Below are 14299 nucleotides of genomic sequence, written 5' to 3'. Positions count from 1 at the left end.
ATTTTTGACACTCATAATTCTCTGCACTCAGGTATTATTATAGCAATTTTACAGATGAGGTGAGACAGAGCAATGTGAGAGACCTACAATGATAAAATTGCAGAGTGGAAAGGAGCTTGAAGATCATCATTCAGTTTGCAAAAGAGTTCTCTCTCTCTCTCTCTCTCTCTCTCTCTCTCTCTCTCTCTCTCTCCTTCCCTCCCTCCCCTCCCACCTCTCCCTCCCACCCCTCCCACCTCTCCCTCCCACCTCCCCTTTTTCTTTCTCTCACTGGCCAAGAACAAAATTTTTCCAGTCAGAATTTTCATAAAACATATCAAAGAGTCATTCTCCTATTTACTTTCAGCTCACATGAATAAGTTTTTTCTCTTTAAATGATGAATTATGACAGTGAGGCTCCCTTGACAAATCTAATATTTGAAATGACTAGGAATGTCAATAGGCATATACATTTACATATACATATTTATAATACAAAATCATGCTTTACTTCCTTTATTTATAACTGAACTGAATCTTCTGTTTCCTGTTTATTTGTGTAATTTTTAGTTGTACAGAGTAAGAGATGATTGCCATTTGCATTAATTAATTAGAACTTGTAGGTGGTAGCCTATTTTGTTCCTTAAATAGACTATCTTGTGATTTCGGAGTATCCTTAAATGAAAATAATCCCAACTCTAAAATATACATAAGTGATATATACAACTTTCTCTCACTAAGGACTTCAAGTTTTATTTCAGTCCTTAAAAACTCCAATGAATACAAGTTTAACATACAATTTAATGATGGTGCATAATTGGATGCAATGACCCAGACAGCTCTCCGACCACTGACTTCAGCACAAGTCAGTATAACTCTATGAGAAGGCACCATCAGTTGCTGTGACTCTAGGCTGTCTCAAGAATTACATACCCATACTGAGGTTGCTAGGAGAGAGCCCCAGTGGTACATATCTCTGTATATGCTTTTCTTTGGAATGCCACTAATACAAGTAGATAGTTTCCATTAGCTTTCTTTCTTCCCTTATAAACCCGAGGGAACACAGAGATGGGTGAGGAGACAAGCACCTTTGAGAAATAATCCCAAATTTTGAAAAAAAAAAAAAAAAAAGGTTCATTGAGGATTAGTGATTTGCATGCAGAATCAAAGCAGCCCACTCTCCCAGGCCATGAGAAAGCCACATGCTGGGAGAATCAGGTGATTTGGGACTCAAGGAAGCACACAGAGGGATTGCTTGAATCCCCATATGTGGAACCCTCTGATTTTCAGACACCTTTCCTCCACCACACATGCATGTCCAGGATCTTGCAGCAGCCCATCAATCTATGCTCTAAAAGGATTTTTGATCTTTCTAGAACCTGCAGTGAGGACTGACAGTCCTGTGGGAGTTTCTGTAGTGGGAGAAACTGAATTGTCCCAGAATAGACCCATAGAAATTGGCATTTTACACTTACATTAAAAAAAAAAAAAAAACAGCTTTTTTTTTTTTTACTCTAGAGTACAGCTCTGTCCATGTGGGTAGACTCCTTCAGCTACCTTCTTGATGCTTATTTCTCAATCAGAATGCCAATCAATATCATCATGGATTAAGGGATAGGCTCCAGCATGGAAGGAGAATAACCTGAAAAATCCTATAAAGATTCAAGAAAAAGACTCCATCCAAGGAGAAGAGAGCTACAAACACGCACTAATGCTAGAATAGGAAGAATGAACATGGCGGTCCATTTAATGAGAAACAAGCTATTCAATGCTTCAGTGAATACTCAGAAAAATTTACTCATCACTTATCAGATACACTCAGTAAAGATTCCACTGTGTGACAAAATAAATAAATAAAATAAAAAACGGTAAGCAACTGTCAACAACAGAGTCAGAGGAATTCATAGGAAAAGTGGAAACTTGGGGGGAAAGAAATGGACCTAGGAAGACCAGGGAGAAAAAGGAGAAGAAAAGTCAGACAGGCAGTGGAGGAAAAAGCAATAGTCTATAATGAACAGTATTTTAAGGATAAAAATCAATCACATCTTGAAGATATTTCAAACAAAAATAGTAGTGCCAACTGTCAGAGGAAAAGGCGGGTAATGGGAGGGAAAAGATTTTCCTCTCATCCTCTAAAACAAGAAGTCAGTAATCAAGATTTAAAATGAGGAGATTATGAACCAGCCAACTATTAGCAACATGTAATGCAGGGTCTGAAACCTGCAAAAGGTGGAGCAAAGACCTCTCCCTCCCCCTCCCTCTCCCCCTCCCCCTCCCCCTCTCTCCCTCCCTCTCTCTCCCTCCCTCCCTCCCTCTGGACTTGATACTACTTGTTTTCCTCCTTTTTAAAACAGGCAGAAGCCGGGCAGTGGTGGTGCACAACTTTAATCCCAGCACTTGGGAGGCAGAGGCAGGTAGATCTCTGAGTTTGAGGCCAGCCTGGTCTATAAGAGTTCCAGGTCAGCCAAGGCTACACAGAGAAACCCTGTCTCAAAACCAAAAAAAGAGAGAGAGAGGGGGGGGGGAGAAAGAAAGACCAAACCACCAAACCAAACAAAACAAAACAAAAAATCAGGTGGTATGACTAGTGTGACATTTTAACATATACATACATAAGCAAGTAAGTGAAATTCAGATATAAGGGCTGCTAAAAATACTCCCCTTCATTAACCATGTAATAACTTTTAAGGGTTATGAAACAAAATACACAAAATGAAAATGTTTGCATAGAAATAGGGTGAGGAAAATTCATGAAACTTAGTCAGTAGAGGTTCTGCAATCCAGTTCATCTAACTTGCCAGTTTGGGGGTCCTTCGGTTGCTTCTAGAAGATTCCAACAGGTCCTCACTGTAACACGAAGACTGCATTGTTAGGCCAAATACCTGATTCTAAACAGTTGTCTCCTAGGAACCAGTTTGTATTTGAGCGTGGTCAATAGAGCTCTGTTGCTTCACACCAAGAATGTGCCAACCAAATGTAGTCCGGGGATACGGATACTGTCACCATCAAGTGTAAGACCAGGTTTATGAGTAAGTCCTAGGCTGTTATCACTGATGACTTCCAGTTACTGTGTAGGGTATAAAGACTTTGAGAGAAGCAGAAAAGTAGATTCCTAAACATTAAAGATCTTGTTTAATATGGTAGGAACCTGGAATGACCACAGAAGAACTGAGGCATTGAGTATTTGATAGGAGCGGGGTATTAAAAAGCAAAGAAGAGATTCAAAACGTCTAGTAGTGGTAGAGGGAGCCAAGGTGTCCTCAAAGGGTTTCTCTCATGGATAGCGAATTACTTTAAGCAACCGAATTAAAGTTTGTTTTTCTGTAAATCCACATTTTAACATTAAATAATCAAGTTCAATATTTCAAAGCCAAAAGTATACCCAATCCAGCCTCTGTGTCATTATGTCAGATACATCCTTCTCCAGAGGCAAAATATTGCTCCCCAATAGTCCTCTGAAGCATTATCCATCAGTATGAGTTTGCTGAACTTGCAATAAATTGTGTCCTTCTCAATCACAAAATGAACCTTTCTAGGAGACAGAGGATAGCTGACATTAATGAGTTATAATGTTGCAAGAAAATGCATTTAAACTTTCTGTTGCAAGGACAACTCATTGGTAAGGGATATAAAACCATAGGAGTGACATGAAGTAGCATGAGGGATGTAAAGCAAAGCCAGAGTGATAGCTAATTAAAATCGGCTCTTAGTTAACCAAGAAGCATCACAAGTTCCTCCCACAGCCCATACCTCTGAATGTGAGCAAAAATGAGGAGCATGGGACTCATGAGAGGATGCAGTGGAAAAGATTGTTTGGCATGCACACTTGAGAACCTGGGTTCAGATCCCAGCAGCCAATGAAATAGCCTGGTGTGGCCATACACATGTCTATAATGCCAGTACTCTAGGAGGTAGAGATGGGGGGATGGCTGGGGCCTGCTGGCTGCCCACCTAGTTCCAGGGTTGGCTAGAAAACCTGACTTAAAACAATAATAAGAAGAATGATGGGGCAGAAAGCCCATCATCCTATTTGGACCTCTATGTGCATGCATAGGTGTATAAATCCACACATAACAAATCACACACACACACACACACACACACACACACACACACACACACACACACCATGCACACAATTTAACAAATAAAAACTATGTTCTTTCAAGGCACTGAAGAGGATTTTCCAAATCAATATCCTTATCAAATCTCTTGGACTTAGGACAGGCCCCTGTCTCCCACACTGCTGGTTCTCTAGTGCCTTGTAGCTAAGCATCTCATTGAATTTAGCCACATCCCCCTCACTCCCAGATTTGTTTTATCTTCGACAGGCAGAGAAAGAAACAGTTGACTAGGCTGTCGAAGACAATCTGCAGTCAGTAGCTTTGAGAAAGACTCAATAAACATGATTTTATGGCATGCTTTGACCTTCAGATATGTTTTAAACCCAAGATTAATATTTTATTATAGTAGATACAGCTGGTAATTTTGACCTTTCAAAGCCTCCCCATTTTTGACAAATTAACGAACCATTTATTTCCTATTGCTCTTGTTCCTGCAGGGGCAGAACATGAGACCCAGGCCTCAACTCTTACAAAGAATGAATGTGTTTTCTCTCAGAGAACAATGTTCCAGAAGCATTGTTTGGATGAACATCTCCCTGGAACACAGGACTTATCTTTTACACACTACTTCCTAATTGTACCTCTGTAGAATCTTTGCAATTTTGTCTGTTCTGTATTTCTGATTATGGCTTGGGAATAGAGACAGAAGGGGGATACTAACATTGTCTAAGTATCTAAGCACTTGTGTTTGATAAACACAATCAGTAATACAGTGATAAAATTTGGAGGACGGTAATTGATAGAAAACAGTTCTGATATCACTGGATAGTATTGGGAACTGATAAACTGAAGAAGAAATCCAAATTGACAAAGTACCAGCAGGGTGCTTCAATAACAACCAGTGGTATGACATTCCAAAGTGAACACTGATCCCATCGTCTACCATAGTTCATTGTGCCCGTGCATTGTAAGGCTGTCTGGAGGCAGACCACTCTGTCAGCTAACAAAGCCCTGGGAAGGTAATGCCAAATGCAAAGACAGCACCATCTATTGAGGAAATAGTACCTTCATGACTAACTAAAACCGTGTACTTCTAACTGGGACAGTAGAAGATACTTAATAACACACAAGTAAGTGTCTGTCTCTAGGATCTCATTTCATCAAATCTAAGAAATCACTAAGCATAAAAAATGGTAAGTTGTGAAGAAAAGAGAACTGTTCTTACCTTGCCAAAATATCATATTTGTAAACATCTCTGACAAAAAACACATCCCCTGGTCATTAGTTATCTTTTTCAAAGGTGAAAACTAACACAAACGTATGGTATTGAGTGGCAAGTTCCTTGGGATTAAGGACTCCCAATGAAATGTTTTAGTGATAGCTCAAGCAGATTGCATTAGATTACTCTGCTGTGACAAACCCCATTTCAGATTCAAAATGCCTAGTGATTACACGCTACTATTTGCATGGTGCCCCTTTTAGCTTTTAGGTCACTCCTATTTTGTCAATCAGCCCTAGAGTGTTATTTATTTATCTATCAGTTAATAACCGTGCAGCAGAGAATAATTTCCTGGGCCTAGCATGGTAATTTGTACCATAATTTCACCCCTGCTGCTGTAAACTCAAATTCAGCCGCAGCTATGATTGCTAATATTAAGATTTCTAGGTCACTCTTCAGCCTTTATGGTTTCTGTCTCTCTCATTGCATAGCATTCTGTCTTCTACTATGGAAGCATGGCTCGTCACATACATAGGCAAAGTGGCATACCAACAGTTCCTTTCAAGATGCCATACATACCTGGCAAAGCAGGTCACTTTCAGGTACACATGGGAATTTGAATTTTGCACATCAGTCCTGTATGTCCTAGGGTTAAATTTGGGCAAATGTTGAAGAGAATGATTTAGAATCAGAGCCAGGAGACCTTCTAGAAAATTCCTTGCTAAGTAAATCCACATGGTAAAAGAAAAGGGACACTAGTTGGGAAGACCAAATACATCACCAAATACACAGACATTGTGGCAGGCTTTTCCCACAATATCTTTTTTTCCTGGAAAAGTCTTTTGAAAGAGAGACACTTCTCTCATGTTTTAGTTAATTTATGGCTGGACCAAATGCCCTCCAGAAGCAATTTAAGGGACTCCGGATTTATTCTGGCTTTCAGTTTCAGAGCAACCTTCCACCAAGGCCAGAAAGACATGGCAGCAGGAGCTGGCTGACGACAGTACATCAACACACAGGAAGTAACCAGAGAATAGAAGGAGAGCAGGGCTAAAAAGTTTCGAGGCCTGCCATCTGTGACCCATGTCCTTCATTGAGGCTCCTCTTAAAGATTGCTGAATCTTCTTCAGCCCGGTCACCAGCTAGGGAGCAAGTACTTAAACACAGGAGCCTAGGAGGGCATTACACATTCAAACCACACCTTCTCCCCCATTCTTTTATTTTTGCTTTGAATTGTATTCATTTACAAAGGACATGGATAGATAGTGGTTGGGCAATTAGCTGAGGCCTTCTTAAGTTCAAAGTAATCATTACTTAGAGCTTAGAATTGTGGTCTATCTTAGTAAATTCATTACTGTCAAGATTAGAGGCAAAACTGCTGAAATACCCATGTTTAATGCTTAATTTTTATTAATCAATTTTCAAATATTATTTACATTGGAACACTGCATTCCATTCCATTGCTCTCAATTTCTTCCAGTGTTCTCAGTGACAGGTTTTGACCATTTATTTCTGTACTATGGGCTTTCTACTCCCTTGAGACAAATCTGTGAGGGCTCTGTTTCTACTATTGCATGTTTTTAACTGGTTAGAAAGAGTTTATGATGAACCATTGATCTTGCCCAAAGAGACTGGAGTCTCATCTGCAAAATTGAAAATCAGGGCTATTTCCTTCTCAGGACTCCTGATTGTGGCTTTTATTCATGCATTTACTTCAGGCATTCACAGAATAGAGTGAATCAATTCTCTTGGATCTTTGGAAAGCCAAGCACAGAGACCCAGACAACAAATCCCTGTAGTGTAGCCTCTTTATACGATGCAGATATTAAGTGCCTTAACAATAACTTTGAAGCTTTAGTGGCAGTCTACATGAATTCGAATTTGAAACCCACTTTCCACACTTCCCAGGTGGGATTTCCAAGGAACCACTCACACTCTCTGGTATCTCTGTTTCCCCATCTCAAATATGGAAGAAGTAGGACTGCTCTCTTAAATACATCATGAATATATTGTTAATGCTTAGAATGTTCATGATCCTCAATCTCACATGGAGTCTGCCCACATCCAATAAATGGTAGTATTCTTCCCCATAGATGAGAGTTTTCTCATAAATTATAAAGCTTTATACAAATGCAAGACATCCTTATTAATAGTATGTCACTTCAAGATTCATATTTTTGCAAAGCTGTATTAGAAATGGGAGAGAAATTTAGGCATTGTCTTATAGCAGCTGCCATGATATCAGCACACAATTGGAGTCATTTCTCTCCCCATGTTTCAAACTTATTGTCACAGCACAGCTTTAATATGTCAAACAAAGGATACTCCAACATCAAAGCAATCTTTCTGTTTTGTCTTTCTTTTCTAACATGAAAAATAATCATTTTGAAAGCTCATAAACATAGTAATAATCAGTAGATCTCAACTCTCCCTTGCCTGGACAGAAATAAGGAATATCTGTACATATCTGGAATTCAAAGGGAGAAATTGTAAAGTTATTCTCATCCACCTCACAAAGTGTTCAGCCCTGGGCATGCATTAGCAAAGTGGATGTGCATCTTTCTCCTTGGAGGTACTGGCCATACTTCTGTCTTCTCATCCCTACAGAAATTAGAGGAAGATCTACATTTTCAAGGCCAAGGTAGGGTGTCTGTTCTTCTTGGCCACTCTTGGTACCACCAACACCCTTAAAGTCACAAATGCAAGATTTCTTCCATTTTAATTCTTTGCTGATTCACTCTGAATTAATTATGTGTACATAAACAGAGTTATCTATCTAAGTAGATATTCAGACTTCATTTCTTTACTTTGTGCACTTTTTATCTTATCATTGTAAGATGCATGCTTCAAGCTAGGTATTTCTTATTTCTCTTACAGATTTGGTCAATGGCATTTTGTTATTGGCAACAGTATTTAGGCAGCAGATAACAAATGAAGCCCAGTTTACCCTTTCCATACAACTCCCTTGTAACTTCAGCCACACAGTTTTGGATAGTGGGTTTCAGTTTCCCACTTTTATGTATATATATGTGTGTATACATATATATATGAGAGAGAGAGAACTGTAGGTTTAAATGTTGATTTATACTTAGAAATTCAAACCAATCTTTTCATAAAATATGACTTAGTAATTTATAACCACTGTAAAAGAATATATATGCACATAAGGACTTATTCTAATATCATATATTTTCAAGTAGGACAAAAAGAAAAACTATGTGAAGGTGTATCTTTCACAAAAGCTGTTGTGCTCTACAGGGTTTACCTCACTCCCAATGTATATTATATCTTAGTGCTTACCACAGTGAAACTGAAGCTTACTTCCACAGGTAAGTCAGGAGTGCATTAAAGGAAATAATTCTAAAAGTCACTTATCTAGACATACTGGACATATTATTACTTACAGAATATTTATCAAGCATCTCTCTTGATCTGGAAAGTCTATGACATTGTGTTGAATGTTCTTCAAAGAGACTTAAGAAATCAGTGGAAATGTTTACTGCAGAGTTTCCCATGGAGAGCATCATCATAAATATTGCCTATTTTTCAATATGAAAACATGAAGCAAAAAAATTCTTCTGAAAATACATAAAGCTGTGGGGTATAATAATCAACTAATGAATGCTCTGTAGCATATGATATCATGCACATTTCACAGCATAAAACACGATTTAATAAATATTTGCATTGTCTTTGACAACTCAGTTATTTTTCTCATTTTCCATTAATAAGCATATTAGCCATGAAATATGATGCTACCCCAAGTGTCCATGGACCTACCACTTCACCAAGGAATGTACCACAGCCAAACCCTCCTTTGTTTCCTTCTCAGAAGTAACTACTAACATAAATATTGGTGGGTTGGCATCCCCTTGATTTAAAGATTTTATGTGTGTGTGTGTATACATACATGTTCTTCAATTTAATAAAACTACTGTATGGATTCTCAGACTCTTTCTCTGGTCAACATCGTGTTTCCAAAACTTAAGGGTAATGTCTGAGGATCATTTATTTTCTGCTCATGAACAGTACATAACTAAAACCATTGTTACCACAACCACTGTGTTAGTTACTTTTCTATTGCCAGGATAAAATACCATAACCAAGGCAATTTATAAAAGCAAGCATTGGATTTGAGCCTCAGTCCTAGAAGGTTAGTCTGTGAGCATCATGGTGGGGTGCATAGCAGCAGGTGGGTAGAAAAGGTGGTAGAACTGTTGCTGAGATCTTACAAGTTATGGCAATCACAAAGCAGAAAGAATGACCTAACTGGAAAAAGCTTGAGCTTGGTAACCTCAAACCCACCCCACTGACACACCTCCTACAACAAGGCCACACCTCCCAACCCTTTCCAAACAGTTCCATCAACAGCAGACCAAGCATTCAAATATATTAGCCAATGGGGAAGATTCTTATTCAAACAACTACAGCCATTCTTGTAATAAAAGTTGCTCATGGACTTTTTTTTTTTTTTTAAATCACATTCTCCTATAAACCAAATCAGAATTGTTTTACAAGGGTGCTGTGGAATGTCTTTCTGTATACTGTGAATATATGTTGCTATCATTGATAGATAAAGCTGTTTGTTCAATGGTGAGGCAGAATAAAGTTAGGTAGTTCATTCAAACTGAAGATGGAGAGGAGGAAGGGTGGAGTCAGAGGAGATCCACTATGCAAGAAGCAACAAGATGCCAACAGACTGGTAACACCATGGCCACATGGCAACACATAGGTAAATAGAAATGGGTTAAACTGAGATGAAATAGATAGTTAGCAACAAGCCTGAGTCATAGGCCAAACAGTTTGTAATTAATAGAAGCCTGTGTGTGTTTACTTGGGACTGAGCTGCTGTGGGAGTAGGCAGGACACAGAAAAACTTGTGACTACATCTGGCACCCATATGTTTCAAGAGTTTCCACCTAAAACCTGAGAACTTAAGAGATCCTAGTATGGAGATAAGAGCAGCTTCCTATTCGTGTCTCTCCTTACAGCATGCAGTACAGAGACTTGTCCCCTGGTCACAGAGGGCTTCAGCAACAACATGGCAGACTACCTCAGTCCCTCACAGGACCTGATACCAAGAGGCTTCTTCCAGTCGCTGCCTGTGGGCATGGGAGCACAGCCTTGGACTTAAAAACACAGGCATACTACTTAATAGTGTAACCAACCCCTAAACAAAGATAAACACCCATAATCCTTTGGAAATGTGGGCATCATTTTCTAGGCTACTTTCTGCTGATTGGGGACACTGTTAATCTTATAGGGACCCTGAGAAAATTTAGGATTATGGTCAAGTCCTGGGAAGATCAGCTATAACCTTGTTGACAGATAACATCTGGCAAGGTTCAGGAGGTCTTGCTTGATCAAATCTGATCCATCTTAATCTGGAATGAATCCACAGCTTCTTGCCTCCTGGTGAAACAAAAGCAGAGCTTTCTTTCCAAAACAACATATCCTTGAAAAAAAATACACACACACACACACACACACACACACACATGCATATATATGTATATATACGTATATATACATACATACACACATATATGTGTATATACGTATATATACATACATACATACACACACACACACACACACACACGCTTAACTATTTAGTAGTAGTATGGCTGTGTTTGTAATATAGGTTTAACTTAGCAGCCTTTACAATCAAATGTTTTTCTGCAGTTAGCTCATTAACAGTCAAAAAATTTAAAGAAAACAAATATACATAATCCAGGATCTCTGTGTATTTTCCATCTTCACATGGCTATTTTTAATTACTTTTATTATCTCTTTAAAGACTTTATTATTTAAAACTATTTCCTTATATAACTGCCTATATTCCATATCCTCTCTTTCAAGCCTACATATATTTTCACATATACTGTAAAAAGTTTAGAGTTTTTTTTCCCCATCTGAATCTGTGTATCTATAATAATTTTTTGACCAGGAGAGATTTTTAAACCACTAAGCTGCTTGGCTAGGATAAAAGGGGCAGCATCCCTGGCTGCTGGCTCCACCCTGCTCAGCTTTTCAATATGGTACAGGTACCAATGAATCGTGCTTACCTCCCCATCATCTTCTCTGAAATAGATTGGTGCTGCCAGGGGCAGACATAGTTAGTCTCAATGTTTAGAAAAGTCTTAAGTTCTTAAAACATTTTAAATGCCATATTCTGTAGGTCTTTGAAGTGTTTGAAGATTACCTACCTAACTGAAAGAAATCTATGTATACCTAGAAAACTTAACTAACATGACTATAAATTTGATTATCATAAATGAGTATTAATCTATATTTCCTAAATATATATTACAATTTTAAATGAGTTGCATAAACATAATGTCTTAAACAAAAATAGGAATGAAAATATATATATATATATATATGGAGTTAGAGGGAATGTCAGGCCACTGCCCAAGGAGCAACAAAATGCCAGCAGACTGGTAATGCCACGGCAATGTGGCAAACCATAGATTAATAGAAATGGGTTCATTTAAGATGAAAGAATTAGAAGCCTGAGCCATAGGCCAAACAGTTTGTAATTAATATAAACCTCTGTGTGTTTACTTGAGACGGAACAGCTGTGGGATCTGGCAGGACACAGGAAAACTTCCAACTGCACGGGGGTATATGGGTGAAGAAAATTATTCCCCCCCCCCTTTTTTTTTGGAGAGGGCTTTCTGAGATAGGATCTGAAACCAGACTGACCTTGAGTTTACTACATAATCAAGACTGCATTAAACCTCTGATTCTCCTGCCTCTACCTCCCCAATACTGATATCATAAGCAAGTGCCACCATAACTGATTATTCATACAAGCTTTTCTCAGGAGTGTTTGTTTATCTATGTGGATCTGCTAAATCATAAGGTATTTTAGTTTGTAGTCTGCAAAAATCCAGATTATGAGACAAAGACCTGGGTGCATGAGTTTATTTAGGAGCTTATTCTAGGAAGCTCAGTGAGAGGGTAGGGAGGGAGGTGGGGGAAGAAGGAATGCCACTGCATGGTGTACCAGTGAGTTACTACTGGAAATAATTCTCATGGGAATCTTCAAAAACTCAAAAGTGTTCCTCTAAGGAGCAAGAAAACTGGACTGTTGATCTACTACTCCCTAAAACTCAATATTCAGGTGATTCACTGAGAGAAATTAGCAAAGAAAATGACTCCTCCAGTTTATAAAACAGAGACTGACAAGTCCCGGCAGGTACTGACAAAACCATCCACATACATGGTGACTTGGTGCCCACCTCCAGCCTAGGGCAAAGGTACAGATAGAGCACTGATGGTCTCTCTTGCAGATCTATGTTTGTTTAATGGACCACCTGAGACATCATAGGCTATTGCCAAGGCTATTGGTGACCATCCACAGCCTGACTCTATTGCTGAAGCTACCACATACTTATGACATCAAACATGGAGAAATAGAGCTAGTACTCTACTAGAAGCTTCACCCTTATTGACTAGGATTTATAGTGCTGGGAAGGCTCTATTCACACTCCCAAAGGGAAAAGTAATCATCAATTTCACCCAGCTACAAACCCACTGAGCTATTATAGCAACCTGGCTACAGTATCACTGGTGCAGTAGTGGTACAAATGTTAGAGGAATAACCAACCACTTTTTGCTAGGCTATAAGATGAAACCATGGATGAGATGAAACCATTATATGGGACCCATATTTGACACTGTAAATGAGACCAAGAACCCAAGATCTAGGTCATAGGCTCTAGGGGAAAAACCACTATTATTTTGCTAAATAAGCATAGCAATAAAATAATTCCTAATGATATATTAATATACCCATAGCTCAGAGCCTCACTCAATTCTCATCAAAGAAGATTCTTCTTTCAGTAGATGGGAATTAACATGGATATGTACAACTGGACCATATTCCAAGAGTGAGAGACTTTGGAACACTCAGCCCTAGATGGGATTTCCTCATCAAACCCCTCTCCTCAGGGATCAGGGATCTAAGTAGAAGAGGTAGTAGAAAGAACAAGAGGTGGTAGATAACCCCAAGGAGATAGCACTTTTCAGATACAAGAAGGTTGATGCATATATGAACTCACAGTGCCTGTGACAGCATGTGTAAGATTTGTACAAGTTCAATCCAGACAAAATACAAGCACAGAGAATGGGAAGTAAGTACAAAGTCCCACCCCTAACCAAGAAGCTATTTGTAATGGAGAGATGCTGTGGAAAGTGAAATCTGTTTTCTTCAGTGGAGTGACACTGGGTATAGTAACCACACCCTAGGGCAGACCTCATGCTCAGGAGCAGTTGGCCAATTCAAAATGGACTTGAAGTCTCTCTCTCTCTCTCTCTCTCTCTCTCTCTCTCTCTCTCTCTCTCTGTCTGTGTGTGTGTGTGTGTGTGTGTGTGTGTGTGTGCTGTTGTTGTTTGGAGTATTTAAAAAAGAGAAGTGGACAGGAAGGTTGGTGAAGATCTCTGAAGAATTGAGTGAGGGGATAGAATATAATCAAAATACATTGTAGGAAATAATTTTAAGACAATGGTGAGTTGCTTTCAAGGGGGTTGGGTCCATTTAAACTTCCATGGACAGAAAATAGAGGGACACAGGCTCAACATCCCTATTACCAGTTTTCTTCTGCTTTACCAGGCATTACACGGTGTTTTTAAACACGCTGTTCTGTGTGTCTTGCTATAGGATGGATTACATTAATAGGTTTTCCAATGGGAAGCTATTGCTATTCTCTTATGGGAAACATGACTTGCTAATGATATTCTGCATTTCTGGAAAATAAGTTTACAACCTGCAATTAAATAGCCAATGCTCCTGCACTCACTAAGTTCTAAGATTGCTAAGGAGACAGAACACTTTTACATAAACCTCTCAGACATTTGCATTTCCGCTCATATCTATTATCTATTTTAAATCATTATTTTATGTATTTTCATAATTTTATAAATAATATCATTTGAATACTAGATATGACCATAAAAGTGCAAAGAAGTTCTTAATTTTAACAAAATCTAATTTGTCAAACATTTATGGATACTAATTTTGTATTTTATA

The sequence above is a fragment of the Onychomys torridus genome, chromosome 19, assembly GCF_903995425.1.
Source record: "Onychomys torridus chromosome 19, mOncTor1.1, whole genome shotgun sequence".
Taxonomy (NCBI): domain Eukaryota; kingdom Metazoa; phylum Chordata; class Mammalia; order Rodentia; family Cricetidae; genus Onychomys; species Onychomys torridus.
This window is presented reverse-complemented; position numbering follows the sequence as displayed.